At 38.7% G+C, this 6149-nt stretch overlaps 1 non-coding gene across 1 annotated transcript; it reads left to right on the top strand.

The window, feature by feature from the left end:
• The first annotated feature begins 1083 nt into the window (after nt 1–1083).
• On the top strand, nt 1084–1186 carry LOC128100170 (U6 spliceosomal RNA). The gene has a single exon (XR_008214689.1). It is a non-coding gene; the product is annotated as a U6 spliceosomal RNA (small nuclear RNA).
• The last annotated feature ends 4963 nt before the right edge of the window (nt 1187–6149 follow it).

Raw genomic sequence — 6149 nt, 5'->3', positions numbered from 1 at the left:
TTCTTTGAAAAGTCTGCCACATACTATGGACCTGTAGGCTGAAGATGGATGCCCCAACGATGCACAGGAACTATGGGTGACTATCCAGGCAGTCAGATGTCTCCATCATTTCTAGGGTTTTCAGAGGTTGTTTGCAATGCACTTTTTATTTACTCATATAATATTATACCCATTTTAGGCCTTTGATAGAGTTGAAGACTAGATAGCTGCAGCTGCAGTTTTTCTTAGATATAATAGAAAGTAATTTAGGTATAAAATTTTGGATTTACTAAGATCAGGTGGATTATGGAGTATTTTCTTTAAATTTACCAGACACAAATGAATTGGAATTCAGTACATTATGAATGTAATCTTTATTTGATAATTGTTCTTATTGTATACATACAGTCTTACTATGTTAAAGCTAAAACCTTTCATTTTTGTTTAGAAAAAATGGGGAAATATTGGGGATTATTATTTTAAGGTGTGTTACTGTTGTTTATGTTGCATTTGTTTAACTCTGTGAAGCTGTGTTACTGTGCTTTTCTACAACACTTAATGGTCTAATGAAGAGCTAAATGGCCAGTGGCAAAGCAGGAGAAAGGATAGGTGGGGCTGGCAGGCAGAGAGAATATATAGAATATGGAGGAATGGGAGAGAGAGAAGAGAGAAAAGAAGGAGCCAGAGAAGAGGAGGACATCAGGGGACAGCCACCCAGCTACACAGCAAGCCGTGGAGTAATAGTAAGATTTACAGAAGTCAGAGAATGGGAAAAGCCCAGAAGCAAAAGGTACATGGGATAATTTATGGAAAGCTGGCAAGAACAAGCCAAGCTAAGGCCAGGCATTTATAAATAAAAATAAGCCTCCATGTATGATTTATTTGAGATCTGAAGAGCGGGCCCCCTCAAAAGAGCAAAAACAAACAACAACAAAACATGAACATAAGAAAAATGATTTGACATTATAAAATGTTGTGAATGAAATCCAAAGCCATCCATTGCATATAAATTAAAGTAAGCTTACCAGCAAGTTAGCAGAATAAACAATGGCTAATAAAATTGAAAAGTAGAGGAAAAATTAAAAATTATCTTAAATTTTGTATGCACTTTGGCAGTACATATACTAAAATTGGAACACAACAAAGAAAATTAGCATGATCCTTGCACATGGATGACACACAAATTTGTGTAGCATTTCATATTTTTAGGGCAACAACAGGATGTCCAACAGGAGTCCCAGTAAGGACCTAGCATCAATGGTGTGGCAGAGAACAGAGGCCCCAAGCCAGACCAATGACTCTACAATGAACACTTTCATATAAAAAGCCAGACATTTACAACTCCAGGTGCCTAGGTCAACGGCTTGTAACATGAATTTCTAATAGGTCTTTTAATAAAAAAAAACCCAGAGCCTGATATTAGGGTGAATGGTGAAAGATCAGAGAGACAAAGGAACAAGCCACCTCTTACCTCTAGGACTCCTCAGTCTGCAAAGCTTCCCTCAGCTGAAAGACTTTAGTTCCTGTCTCCTCATGCTTTATATACCTTTCTTCAGCCACCCATATCATTTCCTGTCTCAGCTTCCCTAGTGCTGGGATTAAAAGCATGTGATTCCTAAGTACTGGGATTAAAGTTATGTGCCACCACTGCCTGGCTCTGTTTCTCTCCTAGACTGAGTCAATCGCATGTAGTCCAGGGTGGCTTTGAACTCACAGAGATCCAGATGGAGCTCTGCCTCTGGAGTGCTGGGATTAAAGGAGTCATTGCCTGGCATCTGTGTTTAATCTAGTGGCTGGCTCTGTCTTCTAATCCTCATGCAAGCTTTACTAGGGTACACAGTATATCACCACAGGGGCTTGCTGCCCTTTGCTTTTCATGCCATCAGCATCCAGCAGGTGGCACTGCATACCGTACACTACAATTGTTACAACCCTTAGCTCTGAACAGTCGGTAACCCTCAATAAATCTTGCAGCGACAGGAGCTTGCAGACTTTGATTTATGCTCTTCATAACCTCTTGTCTTTCATAGGCAGATCTCTATCATTTATACTCCTGACAGCTCTCTAGAGTGCTTCCAATGCCTTATTGATCTTTGGGTGGGTCTGGAATTGAAAGCTTTAAGATTTCTTATTCTCCTTGAACAACCTACTCAGCCCTTTCTACTCATGGTGAAAACAAGAAATAAGGGTATGGAGAGACTGCTCAGTGGTTAAGAGCACTGGGTGCTCTTGCAGAGGACTCATGTTCAATTTCCAGCACCTACATGGCAGTTCACAACTCCAGTTTCAGGGGATATGGTGCCATCTACTGGCACCTGTGGGCACTGCACAGACTTAGGCACCAAAGTACACATGCACACAAAACTTTATAAGTAAATAAATAAATCTCAAATGTTTTAAAGACCAGAACTAGATAGAAAAAGACTATTGAGGAAATCTCTTATTGTGTTATTTATGGCAAGGATGTAGAAGAAGGCCTTTGATCAACCCAAAAGACTAAGAAACATCCTGTGTATGTAAGTAGAAAAGGGATACGTCATACTGTGCTTATATTAAAATCCTGTGTGTGGCTGGGCGGTGGTGGCACACATCTTTAATCCCAGTACTCGGGAGGCAGAGGCAGGTGGATCTCTGTGAGTTCGAGGCCAGCCTGGGCTACCAAGTGAGTTCCAGGAAAGGCGCAAAGCTACACAGAGAAACCCTGTCTCGAAAAACAAAAACAAACAAACAAACAAACAAAACATCCTGTGTGTGCACAGCATCTAGTTCCCTAAATCACAGCCCTCACATTACACTGACCACAGATACTTTTGTTGAGTCACTGGAGAGTTTCTCCCTTTCCAGTCCTGAACAGGAATAACTATTGATAGTAATTATAGCTGACTGGTGTCAACTGGTGTCCAGAGTCTTATCTTGTCTGAAGGAAGTACTCAAAAGACAGGGAATATTGTCTGGAGTGGTCTTAACAGAAGTGAGTTCTCCTGGGTAGATGTCTTACTGGAAAGGCAACCTTGGTTGCATTGATTGTTGCAGCTGGAATTCTGTTTCTATAAAGTTATCAGGCAGTACTGAAATTTGAACTTTCATAGACCTTTATGATTTTCCCATAGATAATTATGGAAAGAGATTAAAACTGTATATTATACTGACTCCAAATATTTAAGATTACAGATAAAAAAGTTGAGAATTTGAGTAGCCTACCATTTGGGGACTTTCATGATTTGAATAATAAAAAGACTAAATTAACTCACCCAGAAGTTTTCCAGGGAAGAGATCTACTCTGCTGAAAGCTTTCTGATCAATGCAGAAAGTAATCTAAGCACTAAAAGGCATATATGATAAATACAGGTTCTGGAATTGAAATCCCATGAATCTCAAAACAAATAACAAGAAAGAAGAGACTTTCTTTGGAGAAATAAGAAGCTTAAAAAAGAATCTCAAGGAGCCTTTCCTGGGGTTTATGGTGGAAGGGAAACACTACTGTGGTTGGAATGAGAAATGACCCCATAGGCTCATGCTTTTGAACATCTGGTACCCAGTTAGAGGCACTTTGTGAAGATATTATGGAACCTTTAAGGAGGATCACAGGATATGACTTTGAGAGCTTATAGACTCCCATAATTACCAGTTCTCTCTTTCTGCTTTTCGGGTGTAGTTAAGATGCAATCTCTCAGCTCTTTAGGCTAGCCACATGGCTACTGCCATCCCTCCTTCACCATTATGGGCTCTTCCTGTGAAAATGTAAGTCAAAACTAATTATTTCTTCCATGAGTTGCCTTTGACCATAGTATTTTATCATGATAACCAAAATTAACTAATACAAATAATAAGAAAAGATCCAGAGTTCTAAGCTGCATGCTAAACACTTGCTAACATGAGCACATTATTTGGGGTATTTCACATCTATATGAAATCAGTGGAAAAGAACACAAAACTAATGGTTTTAACCAATGGCTATGTTGTCTCTCAGCTTCCCACAACATAAACTGATTTAAAAAAATAGAATATGAACTGTAATTACAAAACAAAACCCAGCAGGTGCAAGTTATATATACTATATTGACAACTGTTATTTAACCTAACATTTTGAATTAGTGAACAATTATGTTCTCTAGATGTGGTGGCTCAAGCTACAATCATCAGCACTTGGGAACAAAGTTATGTAGTTCATACATAAGCCAGCCTGTGCTATTTAGTAAGATCCCATCTTGAACACAGATATACAACACACACACACACACACACACACACACACACACACACACACACACACACTACACACACAAGAGAGAGAGAGAGAGAGAGAGAGAGAGAGAGAGAGAGAGAGAGAGAGAGAGAGAGAGAGAGGGAGAGGGGAAGAGAGAAGGAGGAGGAAGAGGAGGAGGAGGAGGAGGAGGAGGAGGAGGAGGAGGAGGAGGAGGAGGAGGGAGGGATACAATGCCAAACAAAATAAGGGGAAATGCTGCCAAGAGAAAAGCCAATCAATGGAATCAGACTGAGAGAAAAATTAAGTATATAAACTCCAGATTTTGACTCAGTTTAAATAAATTAATCTATATAATTAAGTAAGATAAGTGGAAATGATACCCAAAGATGGATGGAACCTAAATAAGAAACTAAAACACAAAATCAAATGTAAATTCTAAATATCTTAAATATATAAAAATAAGATTAGATGAAAAGATTTTTTAAACAGGGTAATTCATACTACACATGTCAGAGAACACAATGATGAATTTGAAGATAAGTGTGCATTATCATATTCAAAGATAGCAATAGAGAACTGCTACCATATACAAAGATCTTATCATTTATTATAAATAGAAACGTGTGGAAAACTATTGTTTTAACAATTCAAGGAATTACAGAAGGAAAACATACCAAAGCATACCTTAATCAAAATCCCAGAAATAATGACAAAGGAAAAAAAAAAAAAAGCTCAAAGATTTCCCAATTAAAAAGAAGTAATACTTACAGGAGGGAGATGTTAGAATAACAACAGATCTTTGCTTTGAGACAGGTCTTCCTGTATAGCTCAGGCTACCCTTGGTGTTCCTCTTTAACTCAGGCTGGCCTTGAGTTCACAATTCTCTTGCATCAGGGACCTGAGTATTGAGATTACAGGTGTTTTCCAGAGTGCCTGACTGCAAGGGGCCTGCCCCAGCAGTGGACAAAGCCCAGAGAGGTGGTAAGGAGTCAGAGAGGGAAAGATAAGCCGGGCAGGTTGGTCAGAAGACTCTTTCAGCCTGACTGACGACCAGCCAGAGTGTTTATTTATACAGAATTCAGTAAGCAGGGATATATTCATGTTGTTCCAAAACATAGATCATATCATTTTTGTTTCTGGACATGTGTTTCACTTCCTCTTGCTCATTTTCTAGTCATTACAGATAAACTATGACAGAGCTGAGTTATCTTTTGCAATCATTTCCCCTCAACTTTAATTATTATTAATAAACAGTTATCTATTATAACCATTTTTACTCATTAACCCCATAACCCAATTTTTAAGAAGCTAGAGGTATATGCCAGCATGCTTTCAGGCTAGTAGCTTTTATGACTTCAAGGACCCTAGAACCAAAACAAAACCTCCAAGCCAGCCCATGCAGATTGCCATGTCCCAAGCAGTGCATTACTAACTCTTAATGGTCAGAGTGTCCAAGAGAAACCTCAGGTCAAAGCTGCTGTAGTTATTATTCAAATTCTGGCATAATGCAATGTTCACATTTTATATCTTTATAGAATGTGTTTATATGTCTAATCCTGGCATTCTGATCATATGATACCATAGTGGCTCTACACAAACTAACTTTTCTAAGAAAGAGAAGTCATGACATCTCATTCTTATCTTTTTTTCATTTTTTTGTTCATCAATATAAGTCTCTGTGTGGGCAGAGGTAACATCAGCTAATCTAACTTTGTTGCTGCACATGTCATGGAGTTCCCTGAGTGTACAGTGGGAAAAGGCCTGCAATCTGATCTGTAGCCAACTCCTCTAGCCCACCGAATCTTGTTGACCTTTTTAAGTTTACTTTGTTTTGATTATCTTGTTTCTGAGTAAGTAAAGGGACAGATGTTTAAAGAATGTCTCATAGATTCATAAAAAGACCTCTGACTTCTTTATGTGTCACAACCTCCAAGGCTTAAGGAAGACCTTCAAGTAGATAAGG

This window comes from Peromyscus californicus, unplaced genomic scaffold, assembly GCF_007827085.1.
Source record: "Peromyscus californicus insignis strain IS unplaced genomic scaffold, ASM782708v3 Scaffold_6__1_contigs__length_162567912, whole genome shotgun sequence".
NCBI classification, from domain to species: domain Eukaryota; kingdom Metazoa; phylum Chordata; class Mammalia; order Rodentia; family Cricetidae; genus Peromyscus; species Peromyscus californicus.
This window is presented reverse-complemented; position numbering and strand designations above follow the sequence as displayed.